We start from the raw sequence: 27,390 nt of genomic DNA, 5'->3' as shown, positions 1-27,390 counted from the left end.
TGCGGGGTTTCATGCCCCTTACCGGCTGTAGAAGGGGTCCGGATATTGTAGCCCAGGAGTATACTTCGGTGGTAGCACAGGAGCCCTGGCCGGGCTAGCTTCAAGCTAATTGGTGCTTGCTCTGGGATGGAAACGCTAACCAGGAGTAGTCATCCGGGATTGCGGTTAGCTAGTTGTGAAGATCCAGATGAAAATGTTCAGTTTGCGGTAGGAATCCGGGGATAAAAATAACAGGACCGTTATGCTCTGGTTAGAGTCACGTTGTTCGAACTGACGAGAGCTTTCTGAGCTGAAGGTTAGCTGATGACCGCTGGCAATGGTTTGCTGACTGATAGCTGGTAGTTAGCTGGCTAGCTTCAGTTGAGGGATTCCGGATCCGAAGTAAATAAAAATACTTTAGGAAAAAAAAGAAGATTCACGCCACATTGGGTGAGGCGGGTTGCAGGAGAATATTTAGATGTTGCGGTTTAGCGAAATATTTTAAAGGATATGCGACGAAAAAGATGTAAAACGATATATACAAGGGACACGACAGGACAAAGACGTCTGACTGCTACGCCATCTTGGATAAGAACCAGGAGTCAGGTGTCTTATGGCTTGGGGAGTAGAAGCTCTTTTGAAGCCTTTTGGACGTAGACTTGGCGCTCCGGTACCGCTTGCCGTGGGGTAGCAGAGAGAAGAGTCTATGACTAGGGTGGCTAGAGTCTTTGACAATTTTTAGGGCATTCCTCTGACACCGCCTGGTATAGAGGTCCTGGATGGCAGGAAGCTTGGCCGTTCTAGGCCATTCTCACTACCCTCTGTAGTGCCTTGTGGTCGGAGGCTGAGCAGTTGCCATACCAGGCAGTGATGCAACCAGTCAGGATGCTCTCGATGGTGCAGCTGTAGAACCTTTTGAGGATCTGAGGACCCATGCCAAATGTTTTCAGTCTCTTGAGGGGGAATAGGTTTTGTCGTGCCCGCTTCACAACTGTCATGGTGTGCTTTGACCATGTTAGTTTGTTGGTGATGTGGACACCAAGGAACTTGAAGCTCTCAACTTGCTCCACTGCAGCCCCGCCGATGAGAATGGGGGCGTGCTCTGTCCTCTTTTTCCTGTAGTCCACTATCATCTTCTTTGTCTTGATCACATTGAGGGAGAGGTTGTTGTCTTGGCACCACACAACCAGGTCTCTGACCTCCTCCCTATAGGCTCTCTCATTGTTGTCAGTGATCAGGCCTATCACTGTCGTGTCATTGGCAAATTTAAGGATGGTGTTGGAGTCGTGCCTGGCCATGCAGTCATGAGTGAACAGGGAGTACAGGAGGGGCTGAGCACGGTCCCCTGAGGGGCCCCTGTGTTTTGGATCAGCGTGGCAGATGTGTTGTTTCCTACCTTTACCACCTGTGGCCGGCCCGTCAGGAAGTCCAGGATCCAATTGCAGAGGGAGGTGTTTAGTCCCAGGGTCCTTAGCTTAATGATGAGCTTTGAGGGCACTACGGTGTTGGGCCGTAACGCTGAGCTGTGGTCAATGAATAGCATTCTCACATAGGTGTTATTTTTGTCCAGGTGGGAAAGGGCCGTGTGGAGTGCAATAGAGACTGCAACATTTGTGGATCTGTTGGGGCGGTATGCAAATTGGAGTGGTTCTAGGGTTTCTGGGATGATGGTGTTGATGTGAGCCATTTTCAGCCATTCTAAGCACTTCATGGCTACAGACATGAGTGCTACGGGTCGGTAGTCATTTAGGAAGGTTACCTTAGTGTTCTTGGGCCCAGGCACTATGGTGGCCTGCTTGAAACATGTTGGTATTACAGACTCGGACAGGGAGAGGTTGAAAATGTCAGTGAAGACCCTTGCCAGTTGGTCAGCGCATACACAGAGTACATGTCCTGGTAATCCGTCTGGCCCTGCGGCTTTGTGAATGTTGACCTGTCTAAAGGTCTTACTCACATCGGCTGCAGAGAGCGTGATCACACAGTCTTCCGGTACAGCTGGGGCTCTCATGCATGTTTCAGTGTTATTTGCCTCGAAGTGAGCATAGAAGTAGTTTAGCTCGTCTGGTAGGCTCTTGTCACTGGGCAGCTCTTGGTTGTGCTTCCATTTGTAGTCTGTAATGGTTTGTAGGCCATGCCACATCCGACGAGCGTCAGAGCCGGTGTAGTACGATTCAATCTTAGTCCTGTATTGATGCTTAGCCTGTTCGTTGGAGGGCATAGCGGTATTTCTTATAAGCTTCCGGGTTAGAGTCCCGCACCTTGAAAGTGGTAACTCTGGCCTTTAGCTCAGTGCAGATACTGCCTGTAATCCATGGCTTTTGATTGGGGTATGTACGTACAGTCACTGTGGGGATGATGTCATTGATGCACTTATTGATGAAGCCAATGACAGATGTGGTGTACTCCTCAATACCATTGGAGGAATCCCGGGAACATATTCCAGTCTGTGCTAGCAAAACAGTCCTGTAGCTTAGCATCTGCTTCATCTGATTACTTTTTCATTGATCTAGTCACGGGTGCTTCCTGCTGTCACGTTCTGACCTTTAGTTCCTTTGTTTTGTCTTTGTTTTAGTATGGTCAGGGCGTGAGTTGGGGTGGGCAGTCTATGTTTGTTTTTCTATGTGGCATTTTGCGTTTGGCCTGGTATGGTTCTCAATCATAGGCAGGTGTCGTTAATTGTCTCTGATTGAGAATCATACTTAGGTAGGCTTTTCCAACCAGTGTTTCGTGGTTGATTATTTTCTGTTCTGTGTTTTGTATTTCACTGTTCAGGACTGTTTCATTTAGTTCTCGTTGTTTTTGTTTTGTGTTCATATAATAAATACAATATGGACACTTACCACGCTGCGCATTGGTCCTCCGATCCTTCTTACTATTCCTCCTCAGAAGAGGAGGACGGGAATCATTACAGAATCACCCACCACCAAAGGACTAAGCAGCGTGGTAAAGGGCAGCAGCAGCAGCGATCTCAGGGCATGGGAGGAGATCCTGGACGGCAAAGGACCCTGGGCACAGGCTGGGGAATAGCGCTGCCCCAAGGCAGAGCTGGAGGCAGCGAAAGCTGAGAGGCGGCGGTATGATGAGGCAGCACGGCAGTGTGGCTGGAAGCCCGAGAGGTAGCCCCAAATATTTATTGGAGGTGGCACACTGGGAGAGTGGCGAAGTCAGGTAGGAGACCTGCGCCAACTCCCCGTGCTTACCTTGTAGAGAGAGGGACCAGGCAGGCACCGTGTTATGCCGTGAGGCTCACGTTGTCCCCGGTGCGCGTGCGTAGCCAGGTGCGGTACATTGCAGCGCCTAGTATCAGCCGGACTAGAGTGGGCATCGAGCCAGGTGCCATGAATCCGGCTCAGTGCATCTGGTCTCCAGTGCGTCTCCTCGGGCCGGGGTAAATAGCACCAGCCCTACGCATGGTGTCCCCAGTTCGCCAGCACAGCCCAGTGCGGGCTATTCCACCGCACCGTAATGGCCTGGCTACGGGGAGCATTCAGCCAGGTAGGGTTGGGCAGGCTCGGTGCTCGAGACCTCCAGTGCGCCTTCACGGTCCGGTTTATCCGGTGCCACCTCCACGCTCCAGCCCTCTGGTGGCAGCCCCCCGCACCAGGCTGTCTCTCCGTCTCCTTCCTACAGGTGCTCCCGTCTGTCCTGAGCTGCCAGAGTCTCCCGTCTGTCCTGAGCTGCCAGAGTCTCCCGTCTGTCCTGAGCTGCCAGAGTCTCCCGTCTGTCCTGAGCTGCCAGAGTCGCCCGTCTGTCCTGAGCTGCCAGAGTTGCCTGTCTGTCCTGAGCTGCCAGAGTCATCCGTCTGTCCTGAGCTGCCAGAGTCGCCGGTCAGCCAGGAGCTGCCAGAGCCGTCAGTCAGCCAGGAGCTGCCAGAGCCGTCAGGAGGGTACTGTCACGTTCTGACCTTAGTTCCTTTGTTTTGTCTTTGTTTTAGGATGGTCAGGGCGTGAGTTGGGGTGGGAAGTCTATGTTTGTTTTTCTATGTGGTATTTTGCGTTTGGCATGGTATGGTTCTCAATCAGACTCAGGTGTCGTTAGTTGTCTCTGATTGAGAATCATACTTAGGTAGCCTTTTCCCACCAGTGTTTCGTGGGTTATTATTTTCTGTTCTGTGTTTTGTATTTCACCGTTCAGGACTGTTTCGTTTCGTTCTCGTTGTTTTTGTTTTGTGTTCATATAATAAATACAATATGGACACCTACCACGCTGCGCACTGGTCCTCCGATCCTTCTTACATTTACATTTACATTTAAGTCATTTAGCAGACGCTCTTATCCAGAGCGACTTACAAATTGGTGCATTCACCTTATGACATCCAGTGGAACAGTCACTTTACAATAGTGCGTCTAAATCTTAAAGGGGGGGTGAGAAGGATTACTTATCCTATCCTAGGTATTCCTTAAAGAGGTGGGGTTTCAGGTGTCTCCGGAAGGTGGTGATTGACTCCGCTGTCCTGGCGTCGTGAGGGAGTTTGTTCCACCATTGGGGGGCCAGAGCAGCGAACAGTTTTGACTGGGCTGAGCGGGAACTGTACTTCCTCAGTGGTAGAGAGGCGAGCAGGCCAGAGGTGGATGAACGCCAGAGGTGGATGAACGCAGTGGATGAACACAGTGCCCTTGTTTGGGTGTAGGGCTTGATCAGAGCCTGGAGGTACTGAGGTGCCGTTCCCCTCACAGCTCCGTAGGCAAGCACCATGGTCTTGTAGCGGATGTGAGCTTCAACTGGAAGCCAGTGGAGAGAGCAGAGAAGCGGGGTGACATGAGAGAACTTGGGAAGGTTGAACACCAGACGGGCTGCGGCGTTCTGGATGAGTTGTAGGGGTTTAATGGCACAGGCAGGGAGCCCAGCCAACAGCGAGTTGCAGTAATCCAGACGGGAGATGACAAGTGCCTGGATTAGGACCTGCGCCGCTTCCTGTGTGAGGCAGGGTCGTACTCTGCGGATGTTGTAGAGCATGAACCTACAGGAAGGGCCACCGCCTTGATGTTGGTTGAGAACGACAGGGTGTTGTCCAGGATCACGCCAAGGTTCTTAGCGCTCTGGGAGGAGGACACAATGGAGTTGTCAACCGTGATGGCGAGATCATGGAACGGGCAGTCCTTCCCCGGGAGGAAGAGCAGCTCCGTCTTGCCGAGGTTCAGCTTGAGGTGGTGATCCGTCATCCACACTGATATGTCTGCCAGACATGCAGAGATGCGATTCGCCACCTGGTCATCAGAAGGGGAAAGGAGAAGATTAATTGTGTGTCGTCTGCATAGCAATGATAGGAGAGACCATGTGAGGTTATGACAGAGCCAAGTGACTTGGTGTATAGCGAGAATAGGAGAGGGCCTAGAACAGAGCCCTGGGGGACACCAGTGGTGAGAGCGCGTGGTGAGGAGACAGATTCTCGCCACGCCACCTGGTAGGAGCGACCTGTCAGGTAGGACGCAATCCAAGCGTGGGCCGCGCCGGAGATGCCCAACTCGGAGAGGGTGGAGAGGAGGATCTGATGGTTCATAGTATCGAAGGCAGCCGATAGGTCTAGAAGGATGAGAGCAGAGGAGAGAGAGTTAGCTTTAGCGGTGCGGAGCACCTCCGTGATACAGAGAAGAGCAGTCTCAGTTGAATGACTAGTCTTGAAACCTGACTGATTTGGATCAAGAAGGTCATTCTGAGAGAGATAGCGGGAGAGCTGGCCAAGGACGGCACGTTCAAGAGTTTTGGAGAGAAAAGAAAGAAGGGATACTGGTCTGTAGTTGTTGACATCGGAGGGATCGAGTGTAGGTTTTTTCAGAAGGGGTGCAACTCTCGCTCTCTTGAAGACGGAAGGGACGTAGCCAGCGGTCAGGGATGAGTTGATGAGCGAGGTGAGGTAAGGGAGAAGGTCTCCGGAAATGGTCTGGAGAAGAGAGGAGGGGATAGGGTCAAGCGGGCAGGTTGTTGGGCGGCCGGCCGTCACAAGACGCGAGATTTCATCTGGAGAGAGAGGGGAGAAAGAGGTCAGAGCACAGGGTAGGGCAGTGTGAGCAGAACCAGCGGTGTCGTTTGACTTAGCAAACGAGGATCGGATGTCGTCGACCCTCTTTTCAAAATGGTTGACGAAGTCATCTGCAGAGAGGGAGGAGGGGGGAGGATTCAGGAGGGAGGAGAAGGTGGCAAAGAGCTTCCTAGGGTTAGAGGCAGAAGCTTGGAATTTAGAGTGGTAGAAAGTGGCTTTAGCAGCAGAGACAGAAGAGGAAAATGTAGAGAGGAGGGAGCGAAAGGATGCCAGGTCCGCAGGGAGGCGAGTTTTCCTCCATTTCCGCTCGGCTGCCCGGAGCCCTGTTCTGTGAGCTCGCAATGAGTCGTCGAGCCACGGAGCGGGAGGGGAGGACCGAGCCGGCCTGGAGGATAGGGGCATAGAGAGTCAAAGGATGCAGAAAGGGAGGAGAGGAGGGTTGAGGAGGCAGAATCAGGAGATAGGTTGGAGAAGGTTTGAGCAGAGTGAAGAGATGATAGGATGGAAGAGGAGAGAGTAGCGGGGGAGAGAGAGCGAAGGTTGGGACGGCGCGATACCATCCGAGTAGGGGCAGTGTGGGAAGTGTTGGATGAGAGCGAGAGGGAAAAGGATACAAGGTAGTGGTCGGAGACTTGGAGGGGAGTTGCAATGAGGTTAGTGGAAGAACAGCATCTAGTAAAGATGAGGTCAAGCGTATTGCCTGCCTTGTGAGTAGGGGGAAGGTGAGAGGGTGAGGTCAAAAGAGGAGAGGAGTGGAAAGAAGGAGGCAGAGAGGAATGAGTCAAAGGTAGACGTGGGGAGGTTAAAGTCGCCCAGAACTGTGAGAGGTGAGCCGTCCTCAGGAAAGGAGCTTATCAAGGCATCAAGCTCATTGATGAACTCTCAGAGGGAACCTGGAGGGCGATAAATGATAAGGATGTTAAGCTTGAAAGGGCTGGTAACTGTGACAGCATGGAATTCAAAGGAGGCGATAGACAGATGGGTAAGGGGAGAAAGAGAGAATGACCACTTGGGAGAGATGAGGATCCCGGTGCCACCACCCCGCTGACCAGAAGCTCTCGGGGTGTGCGAGAACACGTGGGCGGACGAAGAGAGAGCAGCAGGAGTGGCAGTGTTATCTGTGGTGATCCATGTTTCCGTCAGTGCCAAGAAGTCGAGGGACTGGAGGGAGGCATAGGCTGAGATGAACTCTGCCTTGTTGGCCGCAGATCGGCAGTTCCAGAGGCTACCGGAGACCTGGAACTCCACGTGGGTCGTGCGCGCTGGGACCACCAGATTAGGGTGGCCGCGGCCACGCGGTGTGGAGCGTTTGTATGGTCTGTGCAGAGAGGAGAGAACAGGGATAGACAGACACATAGTTGACAGGCTACAGAAGAGGCTACGCTAATGCAAAGGAGATTGGAATGACAAGTGGACTACACGTCTCGAATGTTCAGAAAGTTAAGCTTACGTAGCAAGAATCTTATTGACTAAAATGATTAAAATGATACAGTACTGCTGAAGTTAGCTGGCAGTGGCTGCGTTGTTGACTTTGTAGGCTAGCTGGTAGTGGCTGCGTTGTTGACACTACACTAATCAAGTCGTTCCGTTGAGTGTAATAGTTTCTACAGTGCTGCTATCCGGGGGCTATTCTTATTACTCCTCCTCAGAAGAGGAGGATGAGAATCGTTACACATGCTTACATTTTTGCTTGTAAGCAGGAATCAGGAGGATGGAATTATGGTCAGATTTGCCAAATGGAGGGCGTGGGAGAGTTTTGTACGCATCTCTGTGTGTGGAGTATAGGTGGTCCAGAGTTTTTTTCCCTCTGGTTGCACATTTAACATGCTGATAGAAATTTGGTCAAACTGAAACTGAAGTTTCCCTACTACATTCCCGGATACTAGGAGCTCTGCCTCTGGGTGAGCGTTTTCTTGTTTGCTTATGGCGGAATTACAACTCATTCAATGCTGTCTTAGTGCCAGCCTCTGACTGTGGTGGTATGTAAACAGCTACAAAGAATATAGATGAAAACCCTCTCGGTAGTGTTAAGAGAATGATGTTCTCCTGTTCATGAACCAATTCAATTATATTACTCTCAGTCTGTTATATCAGGATTTGTAAGATACTCATAGAAATGAAAACAGACAGAGGCCCAGTCTACCAGTTAAATTTTTATTCACGGAACGTTCTGACGTGCACAGTACAAAGACCTTCAATTTATAGTGACCACATACTTCCACACAAACCATCAAATCCGCCCGCCAATAGAGATCAGGGGAGTCCGTGAGAATAGCGTCTTCCTGCCCTCCCCTAAGATAGAGAGAGACCTGGGACTGGGAAGTTCTCAGTGTCCCAGCCAAGGTCGGCCCCGAATCTGGCTCAGACGGACAGTCTGTTATCAAAATACTAGACACATTGTTCCCAAAACGTTGATTCTGACTAAGAACTAAACTCCAGGATATATTATTATTCTGACTAAAACCACACACAGTATTATAATATAATAATGGAATGATTCTAACACTTACACACATGTAGTATGATAATCTAATGATTCAAATTACACATATGTATTATTATAATCTAATGATTCAAATCAATTTCATACAATCACATGGTTTTAGTCTTATGGTTTCAGGAGTGTAATATTCTAATAATTTATTAAAACACATTTCCTTATCAGGTAGGTAATGCGGTCTGCAACTTATCATGAGAAACTCTACCTCAGCTGAGCAATAGCTCGAGACTTACTTAGATATCGTGCTCCTCGTCTTACCAGGCACCGCTGTTCTATCCTGCTGGTACATCGTATAACTAGCCAGCTGTATGTTGATATTGTCGTCGTTCAGCCACAACTCCGTAAAGCATAAGATGTTACCGTTTGCTAATGTCGCATTGGTAGTTTAATCTTCCCAATAACTTGTCCATTTTATTGTCCAAAGATCTCATGTTTGCTAGCAGATTTGATTTATTCGATCACCTCCGACTCCTCAGAAGGCAGCCTGCCCTCTGGCCTATCTTTCTCTGCATCCTCTTCCCAGATCCCTGGGGTTGGGTCCTGTTCCCGAGGGAGCTGTATATCCTCCGCCTCGGGCTTGTCATAGTTGTGAAAGAAGAAAAAGGATTCTGTTAGTCCGTGGTGAGTAATCGCAGTCCTGATGTCTAGAAGTTCGTTTTCGGTCATAAGAGACGGTAGTGGTAACATTATGGACAAAAATAGTTTAAAAAGTTACAAACAACGCAGATAAACAAACAAAAAAACACAATTGGTTGAGGACACGTAAAACGTCTGCCTTCTGCTCCAGCACCATCTTACTCAGTAGATGATATAGAGTACAGTATATGCATATGAGATGAGTAATGTAGGATATGTAGACATTATTGTTATTTAAAGTGTCTAGTGATACCGTTATTAAAACCATTTATTACATTTATTAAAGTGGGCAGAGATTTTAGTCTTTATGTTGGCAGCAGCCACTCAATGTTAGTGATGGCTGTTTAACAGTCTGATGGCCTTGAGGTAGAAGCTGTTTTTCAGTCTCTCGGTCCCAGCTTTGATATTCCTGTACTGACCTTGCCTTCTGGATGATAGTGGGGTGAACAGGCAGTGGCTCGGGTGGTTGTTGTCCTTGATGATCTTTATGGCCTTCCTGTGACATCGGGTGGTGTAGGTGTCCTGGAGGGCAGGCTGTTTGCCCCCGGATGATGCATTGTGCAGACCGCACTACCCTCTGGATAGCCTTGCGGTTGTGGGCGGAGCAGTTGCCATACCAGGCGGTGATACAGCCCAACAGGATGCTGTCAATTGTGTATCTGTAAAAGTTTTTGAGTGTTTTAGGTGACAAGCCACATTTCTTCAGCCTCCTGAGGTTGAAGAGGTGCTGTTGCGCCTTCTTCCCCTCGCTGTCTGTGTGGGTGGACCATTTCAGTTTGTCCGTGATGTGTACTCCGAGGTACCACCTTCTCCACTACTGTCCTGTCGATGTGGATGGTGGGATGCTCCCTCTGCTGTTTCCTGAAGTCCATGATCATCTCCTTTGTTTTGTTGACGTTGAGTGAGAGGTTATTTTCTTGACACCACACTCCGAGGGCCCTCACCTCCTCCCTGTAGACTGTCTCGTCATTGTTGGTAATCAAGCCTACCACTGTAGTGTCGTCTGCGAACTTGATGATTGATTTGGAGTCATGCATGACCACGCAGTCATGGGTGAACAGGGAGTACAGGAGAGGGCTGAGAACACACCCTTGTGGGGTCCCAGTGTTGATGATCAGCGGGGTGGAGATGTTGTTTCCTACCCTCACAACCTGGAGACGGCCCGTCAGAAAGTCCAGGACCCAGTTGCACAGGGTGGGGTCAGGACCCAGTGTCTCGAGCTTAATGACGTTTGAAGAGTACTATGGTGTTAAATGCTGAGCAATAGTCAATGAACAGCATTCTTCCATAGGTATCCCTCTTGTCCAGATGGGATAGGGCAGTGTGCAGTGTGATGGCGATTGCGTCGTCTGTGGACCTATTTGGGCACTAAGCAAATTGGAATGTGTCGAGGGTATCAGGTAGAGTGGAGGTGATATGATCCTTGACTAGTCTCTCAAAGCACTTCATGATGACAGAACTGAGTCATTTAGTTCAGTTATGTTTGCTTTCTTAGGAACAGGAATAAATTGTGGACATCTTGAAGCATGTGTGCACAGCGGACTGGAATAGGGATTGATTGAATATGTCCGTAAACACACCAGCCAGCTGGTCTGTGCATTGTCTGAGGATGTGGCTAGGGATGCCATCTGGGCCGGCAGCCTTGCGAGGGTTAACACGTTTAAATGTTTTACTCACGTTGGCCTTGGTTAAGGAGAGCCCGCAGGCTTTGGCAGCTGGCCGTGTCAGTGGCACTGTATTGTCCTCAAAGCGAGCAAAGAAGCTCTTCAATTTGTCTGGGAGCAAGACGTCAATGTCCGCGACGTGGCTGGTTTTCTTATTGTAATCCGTGATTGACTTTAGACCCTGTAACATTTTTATTTTATTTTTTTATTTCACCTTTTTTTAACCAGATAAGCTAGTTGAGAACAAGTTCTCATTTGCAACTGCGACCTGGCCAAGATAAAGCATAGCAGTGTGAACAGACAACACAGAGTTACACATGGAATAAACAATTAACAAGTCAATAACACAGTAGAAAAAATGGGCAGTCTATATACAATGTGTGCAAAAGGCATGAGGAGGTAGGCGAATAATACAGTTTTGCAGATTAACACTGGAGTGATATATGATCAGATGGTCATGTACAGGTAGAGATATTGGTGTGCAAAAGAGCAGAAAAATAAATAAATAAAAACAGTATAAAAAACAGTATGGGAATGAGGTAGGTGAAAATGGGTGGGCTATTTTCCTATAGACTATGTACAGCTGCAGCGATCGGTTTGCTGCTCGGATAGCTGATGTTTGAAGTTGGTGAGGGAGATAAAAGTCTCCAACTTCAGCGATTTTTGCAATTCGTTCCAGTCACAGGCAGCAGAGTACTGGAACGAAAGGCGGCCAAATGATGTGTTGGCTTTAGGGATGATCAGTGAGATACACCTGCTGGAGCGCGTGCTACGGATGGGTGTTGCCATCGTGACCAGTGAACTGAGATAAGGCGGAGCTTTACCTAGCATGGACTTGCAGATGACCTGGAGCCAGTGGGTTTGGCGACGAATATGTAGTGAGGGTCAGCTGACTAGAGCATACAAGTCGCAGTGGTGGGTGGTATAAGGTGCTTTAGTGACAAAACGGATGGCACTGTGATAGACTGCATCCAGTTTGCTGAGTAGAGTGTTGGAAGCCATTTCGTAGATGACATCGCCGAAGTCGAGGATCGGTAGGATAGTCAGTTTTACTAGGGTAAGCTTGGCAGCGTGAGTGAAGGAGGCTTTGTTGCGGAATAGACTCTTGATTTGATTTTCGATTGGAGATGTTTGATGTGGGTCTGGAAGGAGAGTTTGCAGTCTAGCCAGACACCTAGGTACTTATAGATGTCCACATATTCAAGGTCGGAACCATCCAGGGTGGTGATGCTAGTCGGGCATGCGGGTGCAGGCAGCGATCGGTTGAAAAGCATGCATTTGGTTTTACTCGCGTTTAAGAGCAGTTGGAGGCCACGGAAGGAGTGCTGTATGGCATTGAAGCTCGTTTGGAGGTTAGATAGCACAGTGTCCAATGACGGGCCGAAAGTATATAGAATGGTGTCGTCTGCGTAGAGGTGGATCAGGGAATCGCCCGCAGCAAGAGCAACATCATTGATATACACAGAGAAAAGAGTCGGCCCGAGAATTGAACCCTGTGGCACCCCCATAGAGACTGCCAGAGGACCGGACAGCATGCCCTCCGATTTGACACACTGAACTCTGTCTGCAAAGTAATTGGTGAACCAGGCAAGGCAGTCATCCGAAAAACCGAGGCTGTTGAGTCTGCCGATAAGAATATGGTGATTGACAGAGTCGAAAGCCTTGGCGAGGTCGATGAAGACGGCTGCACAGTACTGTCTTTTATCGATGGCGGTTATGATATCGTTTAGTACCTTGAGTGTGGCTGAGGTGCACCCGTGACCGGCTCGGAAACCAGATTGCACAGCGGAGAAGGTACGGTGGGATTCGAGATGGTCAATGACCTGTTTGTTGACTTGGCTTTCGAAGACCTTAGATAGGCAGGGCAGGATGGATATAGGTCTGTAACAGTTTGGGTCCAGGGTGTCACCCCCTTTGAAGAAGGGGATGACTGCGGCAGCTTTCCAATCCTTGGGGATCTCAGACGATATGAAAGAGAGGTTGAACAGGCTGGTAATAGGGGTTGCGACATTGGCGGCAGATAGTTTCAGAAATAGCGGGTCCAGATTGTCAAGCCCAGCTGATTTGTACGGGTCCAGGTTTTGCAGCTCTTTCAGAACATCTGCTATCTGGATTTGGGTAAAGGAGAACCTGGAGAGGCTTGGGTGAGGAGCTACGGGGGGCGGAGCTGTTGGCCGAGGTTGGAGTAGCCAGGCGGAAGGCATGGCCAGCCGTTGAGAAGTGCTTATTGAAGTTTTCGATAATCATGGATTTATCGGTGGAGACCGTGTTTCCTAGCCTCAGTGCAGTGGGCAGCTGGGAGGAGGTGCTCTTGTTCTCCATGGACTTCACAGTGTCCCAGAACTTTTTGGAGTTGGAGCTACAGGATGCAAACTTCTGCCTGAAGAAGCTGGCCTTAGCTTTCCTGACTGACTGCGTGTATTGGTTCCTGACTTCCCTGAACAGTTGCATATCACGGGGCTATTCGATGCTATTGCAGTCCGCCACAGGATGTTTTTGTGCTGGTCGAGGGCAGTCAGGTCTGGAGTGAACCAAGGGCTGTATCTGTTCTTGGTTCTGCATTTTTTGAACGGAGCATGCTTATCTAGAATGGTGAGGAAGTTACTTTTAAAGAATGACCATGCATCCTCAACTGACGGGATGAGGTCAATGTCCTTCCAGGATACCCGGGCCAGGTCGATTAGAAAGGCCTGCTCACAGAAGTGTTTTAGGGAGCGTTTGACAGTGATGAGGGGTGGTCGTTTGACTGCAGCTCCGTGGCGGATACAGGCAATGAGGCAGTGATCGCTGAGATCCTGGTTGAAGACAGCAGAGGTATATTTGGAGGGCCAGTTGGTCAGGATGACGTCTATGAGGGTGCCCTTGTTTACAGAGTTAGGGTTGTACCTGGTGGGTTCCTTGATGATTTGAGTGAGATTGAGGGCATCTAGCTTAGATTGTAGGACTGCCGGGGTGTTAAGCATATCCCAGTTTAGGTCACCTAACAGAACGAACTCTGAAGCTAGATGGGGGGCGATCAATTCACAAATGGTGTCCAGGGCACAGCTGGGAGCTGAGGGGGGTCGGTAGCAGGCGGCAACAGTGAGAGACTTGTTTCTGGAGAGAGTAATTTTCAAAATTAGTAGTTCAAACTGTTTGGGTATGGACCTGGAAAGTATGACATTACTTTGCAGGCTATCTCTGCAGTAGACTGTGACTCTGCCCCCTTTGGCAGTTCTATCTTGACGGAAGATGTTATAGTTGGGTATGTAAATCTCTGAATTTTTGGTGGCCTTCCTGAGCCAGGATTCAGACACGGCAAGGACATCAGGGTTAGCAGAGTGTGCTAAAGCAGTGAGTAAAACAAACTTAGGGAGGAGGCTTCTGATGTTGACATGCATAAAACCAAGACTTTTTCGATCACAGAAGTCAACAAATGAGGGTACCTCGGGACATACGGGGCCTGGGTTTACCTCCACATCACCCGCGGAACAGAGAAGGAGTAGTATGAGGGTACGGCTAAAGGCTATCAAAACTGGTCGCCTAGAGCGTTGGGGGCAGAGGATAAGAGGAGCAGGTTTCTGGGCATGGTAGAATATATTCAGGGCATAATGCGCAGACAGGGGTATGGTGGGGTGCGGGTACAGCGGAGGTAAGCCCAGGCACTGGGTGATGATGAGAGAGGTTGTATCTCTGGACATGCTGGTTGTAATGGGTGATGTCACCGCATGTGAGGGGGGTGGGACAAGGGAGGTAACAGGGGTATGCAGAGTGGATCTAGGGGCTCCATTGTGAACTAAAACAATGATAACTAACCTGAACAACAGTATACAAGGCATATTGACATTTGAGAGAGACATACAGCAAGGCATACAGTAGTCACAGGTGTTGAATTGAGAAAGCTAGCTAAAAACAGTGGGCGAGGCTAATCAGCTAGCACAACAAACAGCAGGTAAAATGGCGTTGACTAGGCAACTAGGCCGACAGATAAAACAAACAAGCAGAGTGGAGTACCGTGATTAATGGGCAGTCCAGTGTGCGTCAGCTATGTAGCCAAGAGATCAGTGTCCAGGGGGCAGCGGTGGATGGGGCAGGGGGGCTGGGCTGGCGAGTGTTATCCAGGTTTTATTTTTATTTTATTTTTTTAAACTAACAATGACTAAATAGCTTGTAGCTAGTTAGCTGGTTAGCGTCTGGAGGTTCTTGAGTGTGTCATAAAAATAAAATAAAAATTAAAAGTAACAGCGATTCCGTACCACAGTGGGTGAGGCAAGTTTCCAGAAGGTATAAACAAAATCAAAATCAAAAAGAGATAGAAAGTAAATGGGTTCAGAGTGTTTGGGATGCAGTGATTCAGATGGTTAGCAGGCCTGTGCTAACAAGCTAACAGTTTGTAGGCCCGGGCTAGACAAGCTAGCCGTTAGCAGGCCGAATTAGCAAGCAGGGAGATAGCGAGGGCTAGAGAGTTAACCTTTGGGGGGACGTCGCGATGGGGTGAGTCTGTTTATTCCTCTTCATGCGGTGACATCGACAGACCGGTCGTGGGCCCGGGTAATTGTAGCCCAGGAGTATGCTACAGGTGCTCTAGTACGCTAGGTGAGCTGGAGACACAGCGTTTCAGAAAGCTCGCGGGCCTTGGCCGGCAGATGGATCTTTGACGATGTCGCAACGAAAAAGCCTGTTGAAACCACCTCGGACGATTATGTCGGCGGACCAGTCGTGATGGATCGGCGGGGCTCCGTGTCGGCAGTGAAGGGTCCAGGCCAATTGGCAAAATAGGTATTGTTGGGCCTCTTCGGCTAGTCGGGAGATGGGCTTAGCTCGAGGCTAGCTCAAGGCTAATAGGTGCTTGTTTTGGGACAGAGACGTTAGCCAGGAGTAGCCACTCGGATTGCAGCTAGCTAGTTGCGATGATCCGGTGTAAAGGTTCAGAGCTTGCGGTAGGAATCCGGAGAAAAAGCAGTCTGATGTGCTCTGGGTTGATGTCGCGCTGGTGTCCTAGTTAGCTTTGAAGACCGCTAGCAATGGCTAACTGAGTACTAGCTAGTAGCTAGTTAGTTGGCTAGCTTCTGATGGGGGTTCCGGTTCTAAAGTAAAGTATAGAAAAAGCAGATCCGTACCACATTGGGTGATGCGGGTTGCAGGAGAGTATATTCAGCTCTAGTTGGAAAGTGAGATTAAAATATGTACGAAATATATACAGAAAAAAAACGAATAAAACTATATTTACACTAGACAGGACGGGACAAGACTAAACACACGTCCGACTGCTACGCCATCTTGGACTAAGTCTCGTGTATGAGCTGTTGAATTGCGACTCTACTTTGTCTCTATTCTGATGCTTTGCTTGTTTGATTACCTTGCGGAGGGAATAGCTACGATGTTTGTATTCGGGCATGTTTCCAGTCGCCTTGCCACGATTAAAAGCGGTGGTTAGCGCTTTCAGTTTTGTGTGAATGCTGCCATCAAGCCACGGTTTCTGGTTAGGGAAGGTTTTAATAGTCACAGTGGGTACAACATCACCGATGCACTTGCTAATAAACTCGCTCACAGAGTCAGCGTATACATCAATGTTATTGTCTGAGGCTATCCGTAACATATACCAGTCCACGTTATCAAAGCAATCTTGAAGCGTGGAATCCGATTGGTCAGACCAGTTTTGGATAGACCTGAGCATGGGTGTTTCCTGTTTTAGTTTCTGTCTATAGGCTGGGAGAAACAAAATGGAGTCATGGTCAGATTTGCCGAAAGGGATGGCGGGGGACGGCTTTGTATGCATCACGGAAGTTAGAGAAAGAATGGTCCAGAATGCTACCAGCTCCTGTCGCGCATTTGATATGCTGGTAGAATTTAGGAAGCCTTGTTCTCAGATTAGCTTTGTTAAAATCCCCAGCTACAATGAATGCAGTCTCAGGATATATGGTTTCCAGTTTACGTAGAGTCCAGTGAAGTTCTTTCAGGGCCGTCGAGGTATCTGCTTAGGGGGGATATACACAGCTGTGACTATAATCAAAGAGAATTCTCTTGGTAGATAATGTGGTTGGCATTTGATTGTAAGGAGTTCTAGGTCAGGTGAACAAAAGGACAAAAGGAGTTCCTCATTTGTTGTTATGATTACACCATGAGTCGTTAATCATAAGCCCTTCTTCTTACCAGAGAGATGTTTGTTTCTGACGGTATGATGCGTGAAGAAACCGGATGGCTGTACCGACTCTGACAACATATCCCGAGTGAGCCATATTTCCATGAAACAGAGAATGTTACAATCTCTGATGTCTCTCCGGAAGGCAACTCATGCCCTAATTTCGTCCATCTTGCTGCCTAGAGATTAGACATTGGCGAGTAATATGCTTGGAAGCGGTGGATGTTATGCTCGCCTTCTAAGTCTGACCAGAAGGCCTCTCTGTCTGCCTCTCCTGTGGCAACCGCATTGTTTGGGGTCGGCCTCTGGGATAAACACCCATGTCAGGGTGGAGGTTCGAACAACGGACCCGCTTCAGGAAAGTTGTATTCCTGGTCGTAATGTTGGTAAGTTGACATCGCTTTTATATCCAATAGTTCTTCCAGACTGTACGTAATAACATTTAGTAATAACAATCTTAATAATAACAAGATTTTCTGGCATAACAATGTAAGAAATAATACATTAAAAAAACAAATTACTGCATAGGTTCCTAAGGACCTGAAGCGAGGCGACCATCTCTGTCGGCGCCATTCTCCACTGCATGAATTGCCATTGATAATGCCTCGTGTTCACTCCCAGATGAGAGCATGTGCCAGGGATGAGATGGTAGTTTTATATTATACAAAATATATTGGATTCTTTTGTGTGTTGTATTAGAATTTTCCCAAATACAACATATAGGCCCGTGGTGTGTTCTGGGAACTGTTTTTTCTGTGTGAAAGCCTTTGATCTCCTCATATTGATGCATTTTCTGTTTAAACAGTTTCTTTGTTAGGTTTATGTATATCCAGGTGTGGATGAAACATAAGAGATATTAATGTGAAAAATGTATATTCATCAGAATGAAAACTATGATTTCACTACTCTATACATATCTTGAGGGACTGTGTGGCTGTGATTTATTTGATCTATTCATATGCATTGTTAATTAGCCTGACATGGTGATCCTGGGAGTGGAATGTGATGCAGTAATACAGTAATAATAACCAAATGTCTTCTCATTGTTTCAAACATTACTATCATGTTTTCTTTATATCTCAAGGATTATTGCTACATTACTGATACTCTATTCATCTCTTTATCTGCATCTGTAAGAGCTGTTTAGTTTCTGCACAAATATCATGCTGTTTAGGAATATGATTTTCCTCTCTGTAGGAAACACTATAGTATTTTGATTGTGTTCCAACTAAAATGCTTATGAAATATACAGCACTCAATGATTTTTGTTGCTTTTAATAGTACGTTTCTGCCCTGGAAAAGATCCTCTATGTTTTGAATCACACTTCATTCACTGTTATTAAAATGACTGTCCTGTTGAAAGCAAGATACAACACTGTGGTTGCTCAGTTGCATCACAACACCAGCTTCAAATTCTTGAAAAGTATTTAGTACTGTAGATCTGTCTTACTGAGAGATAGGTCTATTAAAGGCCCAGTGCAGTCAAAAATGTGATTACCCTATGTTTTATATATATTTCCACACTATAAGGTTGGAATAATACTGTGAAATTGTGAAAATTATAATAATGCCCACTTAGTCTAAGAGCTGTTTTAAAATATTGCCTGAAATGTAAGCCTGTTTTGATGGGATGTAGTTTTGACTTGCCTGGTGACATGCTTCAATCTATAGCTAAAGGAATCCTGAGAGTATAAGAGTATAGTTTTTGGTCTTTACATGTTGTGGTTTAGTGCTGCCTTTTTATATATATATAATGTATTGAAACATGAACAGTAGATAATTGTGAATGTAAATCATGTACTTTGCGCACCTGCCATGCCAAAGGCCTATGCATGGCCTTGCTCCTCCCTCTGCACATTTTAACATTTACATTTTAGTAATTTAGTAAGACACTCTTATCCAGAGTGACTTACAAGAGCAATTAGGGTTAAGTGCCTTGCTCAAGGCCACATCAACATACTTTCACCTAGTAGGCTCAGGGATTCAAACCAAAAACCTTTCGGTTACTGGTCCAACGCTCTTAACCTTTAGGCTACCTGCTGTGTTCAAACTGGCGGTTTGAAGTGACTCAAATCCTATCTATTTGCATATCCAATTCCAATCTGTTATTTTTCCTGCAGTTTGAACAGTCAAATCTTATTTATTTGCCCTCAAGTGGTTTTTAGACAGTTATTTGGCTTATCTTGTTGCTTGCTAGCTACTCTGTTAATTGTTTACAAACATTAGTGAATGTGCTACAATGCTAAACAGCTACCTAGCTAGCTAGTTGACTGCTGTGGCTAGCCAATAAGGACTCGCTTTGAAGGTTGGATCGATCGTCTTATCCTTTGAGGCCTTTAAAAGTGATCTTACCCAATGATTTTGTACATTCAAAGCAACTGGAAAACGTCCATGACAGCCATTGTTGTCACCATAGCTTGCTACATAACTTCTGAGTGATAGGAAGCACAAGCACCACCGCCAGTCAGCCTACACCACTGCACACACACCCGTTGTTACTAGTTTATTCTTGTCAGCAAATGACTGTCTGAACACATACAAATCTGATTGTATTTTTATTTGTTATTTCTATGTTTCTTTATTTCTATGTTTTCTGTTTTGTGTCTGCATCAGACGGAACTGTTTCGTTTTGCTTCACTTTGTTATTTTGTTTCAGTGTTCAGTTTTAATAAATAATCATGAACACGTACCACGCTGCACCTTGGTCCTCTTCTTCAGACGAGCGTTACATAGGATAAGTTTAGTGGCGTGAGTGAAGGAGGCTTTGTTTGCGAAATAGAAAGCCGATTCTAGATTTGATTTAGGATTGGAGGTGTTTGATATGAGTGGAAGGAGAGTTTACAGTCTAGCCAGACACCTAGGTATTTGTAGTTGTCCACGTTTTCTAGGTCAGAACTGTCCTGAGTAGTGATGCTAGTCGGGCGGGTGCAGGCAGCGATCAGTTGAAAAGAGTGCATTTGGTTTTGCTAGTGTTTAAGAGCAGTTGGAGGACACGGAAGGAGTGTTGTATGGCATTGAAGCTCGTTTGAAAGTTAGTTAACACAGTGTCCAAAGAAGGGCCAGATGTATACATAATGGTATTGTTTGAGTAGAGGTGGATCAGGGAATCACCCGCAACAAGAGAATGAAAACATTTGGAATTATATTGGACTCAATTACACTTACTGGAGTATCTGACAATGGCTTTGAAAAAGCACCTGTGAATAACCTAACAGTAAAGCAAGTGTCAAAAGGTGGTGGCGAATCGCATCTCTGCATGTCTGGCAGACATATCAGTGTGGATGACGGATCACCATCTCAAGCTGAACTTCGGCAAGACGGAGCTGCTCTTCCTCCCGGGGAAGGACTGCCCGTTCCATGATCTCGCCATCACGGTTGACAACTCCATTGTGTCCTCCTCCCAGAGCGCTAAGAACCTTGGCGTGATCCTGGACAACACCCTGTCGTTCTCAACTAACATCAAGGCGGTGGCCCGTTCCTGTAGGTTCATGCTCTACAACATCCGCAGAGTACGACCCTGCCTCACACAGGAAGCGGCGCAGGTCCTAATCCAGGCACTTGTCATCTCCCGTCTGGATTACTGCAACTCGCTGTTGGCTGGGCTCCCTGCCTGTGCCATTAAACCCCTTCAACTCATCCAGAACGCCGCAGCCCGTCTAGTGTTCAACCTTCCCAAGTTCTCTCACGTCACCCCGCTCCTCCGCTCTCTCCACTGGCTTCCAGTTGAAGCTCGCATCCGCTACAAGACCATGGTGCTTGCCTACGGAGCTGTGAGGGGAACGGCACCTCAGTACCTCCAGGCTCTGATCAGGCCCTACACCCAAATAAGGGCACTGCGTTCATCCACCTCTGGCCTGCTCGCCTCCCTACCACTTACAGTTGGCTCAGCCCAGTCAAAACTGTTCGCTACTCTGGCTCCCCAATGGTGGAACATCTGACGCCAGGACAGCGGAGTCAATCACCACCTTCCGGAGACACCTGAAACCCCACCTCTTTAAGGAATACCTAGGATAGGATAAAGTAATCCTTCTCACCCCCCTCTCCCCCTTAAAATATGTAGATGCACTATTGTAAAGTGGCTGTTCCACTGGATGTCATAAGGTGAATGCACCAATTTGTAAGTCGCTCTGGATAAGAGCGTCTGCTAAATGACTTAAATGTAATGATGTAAATGTAAAAGCTGCAAGGAACCCTTCTTGACTTGGACAGTTTGGGCACACCTTCTCATTCAAAGGTTTTTCTTTATATTTACTATTTTCTACAGTGTGGAATAATAGTGAAGACATCAAAACTACAAAATACCACATATGAGATTATGTAGTAAAAAAGTGTTAAACAAATCCAAATATATTTTATTTTTGACATTCTTCAAACATTCTTTGCCTTGATAACAGCTTTTAACACTCTTGGCATTCCCTTAACCAGCTTCATGAGGTAGTCACCTGGAATGCATTTCAATTAAAAGGTGTGACTTGTTAAAAGTTAATTTGTGGAATTTCTTTCCTTCTTAATATGTTTGACTCAATCAGTTATGTGGTAACAAGGTATGGGTGGTATATAGAAAATAGCCCTATTTGGTAAAGTCCATATTATGGCAAGAACAGATAAAATAAGTAAAGAGAAACGAAAGTCCATAATTACTTTAAGAGATGAACGTCAGTCAATTTGGAAAATTTCAAGAACTTTGAACGTTTCTTCAAATGCAGTCGCAAAAACCATCAAGCGGTATGATAAAACTGGTTCTTATGAGGACCGCCACAGGAAAGGAAGACCCAGAGTTACCACTGCTGCAGAGGACAAGTTCATTAGAGTTAACTGCATGTCAGATTGCAGCCCAAATAAACCCTTCACAGAGTTCAAGTAACAGACACATCTTAACATAAACTGTTCAGAGGAGACTGCGTGAATCAGGCCTTCATGTTTGAATTGCTGCAAGGAACAACACTAAAGGACACCAATAAGAAGAAGATACTTGCTTGGGCCAAGAAACACCAGCAATAGACATTAGACTGGTGGAAATCTATCCTTTGGTCTAATGAGTCCAAATTAGATTTTTTTTCCAATCTCCGTGTCTTTGTGAGATGCAGAGTAGGTGAACGGATGATCTCTGCATGTGTGGTTCCCACACATGCAGAGGGGTGTGATGGTGTGGGGGTGCTGTGCTAGAAACGCAATCCCATCTGGTTTGTGCTTAGTGGGACTATACTTTTTTTTTTTCAACAGGTCAATGACCCAAAACACGACTCTTCACTATTATTCTATGGTGTAGAAAGATACTTACAAAATAAAGAAAAAAACTTGAATGAGTAAGTGTGTTCAAACTTTTGACTGATACTGAATATTTTTGCCAACACAACCAGCTAAACAGCCTCTTTCAGCAAAAATGGTTTTGGAATTACATTTCTAGCTAATAAACTATGAGTTTTATATTTCCTCTTCCAATTATAATGTAGGGAGGTCAGAATAATGAATAACTATCTACCAAATCTATTATTTTTAGAATGTGATTACTTCTTTCCATTATAATACACCTGATGATAGGACAATACGTGTTTTTAAAAAAAAGTAGACTAACTTACTGTGAGATAAGATCCTAACCTTTTCAAAAAGTGTGACTATCTATGATCCCCTGCTACCAACTGGATTATTCTAGATGATAAGTGGAGTTTTCCTTTAAACCTCGTCACATTCAGATACTATCAGAATTGTGTAAAACCAGTCAGGTAGAAGCATCAATGAGTGCTTGTTCACCTTCATGTGTGTATAGTTATTTGGTTATGATTGCCTGCTGAAACATTAATTCACATCTCTGTTACATACAGTATATTTTCTTGAAGGTACGGGTCCTGCTGCCTGCTGACCGCCCAGGTTGCTCCTTGTTCTTCAGAGGCATCGTGCACTTGCCCAGGCACCCTCCTCCCTCCTGCCTCCTGCCTCCCCTCCCCAACTCGATGTGTACTGAGCTGGGACAATCACAGTGAGATTGCTACAAGTAGTGTCTGGAACGCCCACTAGGGGCTGCACTAGTAGAGGAACAGCACAGAGAGATCAATACAGCACAACAAGAGAGAGAGCGAGTCAGAGAGCGAGAGGCAGAGAGCGAGTCAGTGAGCGAGAGGCAGAGAGCGAGTCAGAGAGCGAGCGGGGGAGAGAGAGCAAAAGCGAGAAGCACACATTGCTTCCCCATTGCAGCTGTGAGAGGCAGGGAGAGAGGAGAGCTCTCATCTGATCAGCAGTAGTAACAATACAGGGCTACATACATACTTGGCTGAAAGATCAATACAGTCGGCAAAAGATGCTAGGAGAGTGAGAGAGAAGCCTCTTGGAGATCAGTGTACAGCGAGAGAAAGGGACCGGCACCAGAGGGAAGAGAGAGATAAAGCGAGGGAAATTGGGTAAGTTAGACTGCATGTTTAAAAAAATAATAATTGATGTCAGGTATAGCTTTGTTCCTGGTGGGGGTTTGGTTGACGGGGGCAAGATAACAAATATATCAATCAAAACATTATCCTGCTGAGCAGAGGGGCCACAACAATATCCAGCTAATGACTCCTCAGCAGGGACTAAACAGCAGACAACATCAGGAAACTAAACCCCTCTAATATTGTTAGAAACAGTTTCATTAAGCACTAGAGCAATTTCATGTTACATTAATTGATACTGATACAATTTACAGGACAATGAGTACTCCAAAAGTAATGCAAAAGTACTGCAGACATTAATGGCAAGCACATTCCATATCACAACAAAATCAGTACTCTTAAAAACTTTTTTTTTTAAATGTACACCTAGTATATGGTTCCGTATCTAGTTACTCTGTATTTTGAATAAAAACAAAAAAATAATCTTTATCATTACTTAACCTTTTCTAACAATAAATGACATGTTCAATTGATCACATAATGTAGCATGCATTGTATAGATGTATAGATTTATTCCGTGTGCCGAGCATACAACATGAAACAAACCCATAACTGACTTGTTTTGGAGGAGCACTATCAGTGTCCCTAATTTCCCCCACATATTCAAGTGTCTCAACTAGCCAATGTCACACTGGGTTCTGAGGCTTGTGAATGGGTCACTTAGCAAGCAAATCTGGGGTTGTCATTAATGTCAACAACAAGAAATATCAAAGGAACTTACTGATTCACCTGCTGTGTACGTGTGAAAAGTGGTGGCGTGTCATATCAAACAACTCCGTTCTTTTATGTTCTGTTTTTACTGCAGACCCCTTAACCACCAGGTCTTGATCACATTGTTGTCTGAAACTAAACCACTGCTATCATTGTATTTTAGTTTTATTTCCCCAGATCAAATCTAAGCTAAGTATTATTGCTGTTGACTAAGAAAATGACTGTGTATACATCCAATCATTTGTTTAATGTCGTGTCAGATAAGGATGATATAGTGTGGTTTATATCTCCAGAAATAATATGTTTTTCTCATGGTATTCTTTTTCTGGGAAACATTTAGCTATATATCTGGTGTTCTTCTAGACAGCATCACCCAGTGAAGGTTACTGTCATATATCTCATGTGTCTAATTGGTCAAAGTCAGCTGAACATATTGTCCGTGGACCAGAGAGTCGGAGGTTTGCTGTTAGATATTAGCATGATGTTAACATCTGGTGAGGGGGTGTCCTAGGGCATACTCTTTTGGATGATTTACAGTCTGTACAGAAATCTCACACCATTGCAAAATAACTCTGCTGGTCCATTCTGTGTTGTGACTGTGAGATATAATTTGGTTAATTTTAGGCACCACCTTTGAGTTGTGTTTGATGTGGATGTATGCTGAAAGAGTCTGGCGGTATCGAGTAGTATTCTTCTGTTCTGAGATATCGTTTGGTTAATTTTAGGCACCACCTTCATGCTGTGTGCGATGTGGATATAGGCTGTCTGTGAGTCTGGGGGTAGAAAGGAATCAGTCTACGGATTCATCATACCTCCCAGCCTCTCAATTCCATCTCCCCTGTGACCCTGTGTCATTAGCATGAGCCATGCTTTCAAAGGTTCACTAAGTCTGAAAATGTAGATAACATTCTCTCTATTTCATCTACTAAGTAGATCCATCCATCCATAAAGTGTGACTTAGAAGCTAGCTTGCTAACCATACAGTGATCAATGAATGTGTGTAAAATGGCTGAAAATCACAAGGCATAATATGTCTGTGCTATATGTTAAGAGAATTGATAGAAAAACATTGTAACCTATTCCTTGTGGACTTTTGTTCATTAATAACGCTTAGAAATAGACTCATTCATTAGGTTAGGTTAAAAATATTGACATCATTAAGTGGTGCTCTTTCTCTTTTTTTTGCCTCAGCTTGATTCATTACTCTATAGCTCAGGACGGTTTCTTTTTGTTCTCTATGTGAATAATTAATATTTACCAGTGTGCCAATGGGTAGCCAAACAACAAGATGATGTTAGTCTATGTGGTCATTAATCATTTACATAATGTTTAAATCCTGGGGATTTAGTTCCCTGTTGCGCCCAGTGGTGATTTTGTTAGAGAAGTTTCCCCATTACTCCTCATTATTCTGCATTCAAATGGAGGTATTTCATTCATTTGCATCATCAATCAAATAATGTATTTAGACAAACAGAGCTGCCAATACAGGTGTACATAATACCAATAGCCAGATCCACCTAAATCTGTACCATTGTGTTTCTCTCGGGCCACTGTAATAAAGAAACTGACAGTGTGATGAACAGCTTCTTGCAAAAAAAATGCAACTGAGGACTTCTGAACAGTCTCTGGTTTCCTCCATCATGCTATCCCATTTCAAGCTTATTTTAGGACAATATTATTATACTTACAATCAAAGGTCATTAGCTAATGACAGTGGATGCATGCAATGCACAATGATGATACAGTATAGAGATGGTGCTATGTGGTTGCTCTAGATTATTCTACCAGTCTTCCACACATCCCTTTGGGGTCACCATGGTCCGTTATGTCATATTCTCAATCTGTTTGATGAATGCTCTGTAGACCCTGCACTGATTTGTCTGCACCACACACAGAAAAAGCCACACAAGCATTTCCATTTCCCAAAATCAAAGTATAGAAAACAGAAAATAATGAAACACACAAACTCATGCTCATGCAAATCTTCCTACCTATGCAACCCTGTTTCCCTGGCGAGAGATAGAGTAAGAGCCCATTTGTACAAATGTACATTTGTACAATGTTACTTATTATCATGCACCCGTGGTAGCATGGCTTTTTTCTCATCACCAGTGGAGGAGTTAAAGTGCATTGGCTTGCAGTGGTGCCAGGCTTCTATTCTGGCCTGTGGAGAAAAGCTCTGGAGACAATCCTCTGGCACAACAAAGCACTAGTGTTGAACTTAGACCATGCCTGTCTTCATTAATGTTTATGATGAATATATTAACTATGAAGATCTTATTACACTGTTTCGGTTTGGCTGCCCAAGGCAGGCTGCATACAGTAGTAGCGTTCTCTGTGTGTCCTCTATTCGAAAGTCTGCATGCTCTTTGAGCACCGAAATGATACCAGACTCAGATAAATGTTAAGTGACAGTGGGCGAGCAACAAGTCAGCAGTTTGGTGGTCAGGAGTCTTATCCGGCAAGATAGATTCGAACTACCTACAGTTTGCTTTGAATTGCAGTGCTGGGCAGAGAAAATCAGCAATCGATGGAGGGCTAAAAAATCCCAGTTATATACTGCTCAGTGACAAAGAACGTTTGTCTTATCAGCTCTGTTTGATCATGCCTGAGCTAACCAGGCGATTGATTGTGCCATAAACCTGAAGGAAATGGGGAGAGAAAAAAAAGCATAAATCAACTATGATTTCCAATAGCTGGACAGGAGCTTTGGATTAGCTTTAATTCTCCTCGGATTCACAACAGTATATTACTGCTTGTGTCGACAGAAAACCCAGAGAACACTTAAACTGAACCGCAATAAAAAGTTAAGAAGGATGAGGATGAATGAAGACCATCCATCTTTCAGCTAATAATCATTTGAAACATAGGCCCTCTTGAATTATTTTCGCTATTTCGTTAGGACACTTCTTAGACCAGATCACTAAAAGTATAGTATGTGGACTTGTTCTCTTTATATTTGTTAAGGTGTTTTGTTTTATTTGATCTTCACAACAATCATGGGATTTGTTCATCATCCCTAGTTGGGTATAATTTCTGCTTCTCTGATCCAGGTGTAGCAGTATACTATAGGATGCTTCAAATAAATCATTTTGTAAGGAAGAAACAGTACAGTATCTCTTTAACAAGCATTTGCCTTACGGGTCTCTGAGGTTATTTTTATCCACATTTTCTCCTCCCAACGTTAGGGAACGAGGAGGGCCATGCTAATGACTTCTTATTAGTGGGATGAGAGCAGTAGCGTAATGCAGTGTCTCTGGTCAGAGTTCAACCCCCCCCCCCCCCCCACCCCCACCGCCCCACCCCCCACCACCTTACCCTAAAATCAAAATGAATTGAATGCGTCAGCCAGCCAGCCACTCACAAAATATAGACTT

General features: G+C 45.8%; 1 protein-coding gene across 1 annotated transcript in view; it reads left to right on the top strand.

The window, feature by feature from the left end:
- Window positions 1-23,012: 23,012 nt before the first annotated feature.
- The window catches only part of LOC124041869 (tenascin-R-like), a 150,868-nt gene continuing 146,490 nt past the window's right edge, over window positions 23,013-27,390 (top strand). Inside the window, 1 exon segment of the mRNA XM_046359955.1 lies at window positions 23,013-23,275. The gene's annotated coding sequence lies outside the window, so the exon portion shown is untranslated.

This window comes from Oncorhynchus gorbuscha, linkage group LG08 (genome assembly GCF_021184085.1).
Source record: "Oncorhynchus gorbuscha isolate QuinsamMale2020 ecotype Even-year linkage group LG08, OgorEven_v1.0, whole genome shotgun sequence".
Lineage (NCBI taxonomy): Eukaryota > Metazoa > Chordata > Actinopteri > Salmoniformes > Salmonidae > Oncorhynchus > Oncorhynchus gorbuscha.
Note: the sequence above shows the minus strand (reverse complement) of the source record. Positions and strands in the feature narration are given on the sequence as shown.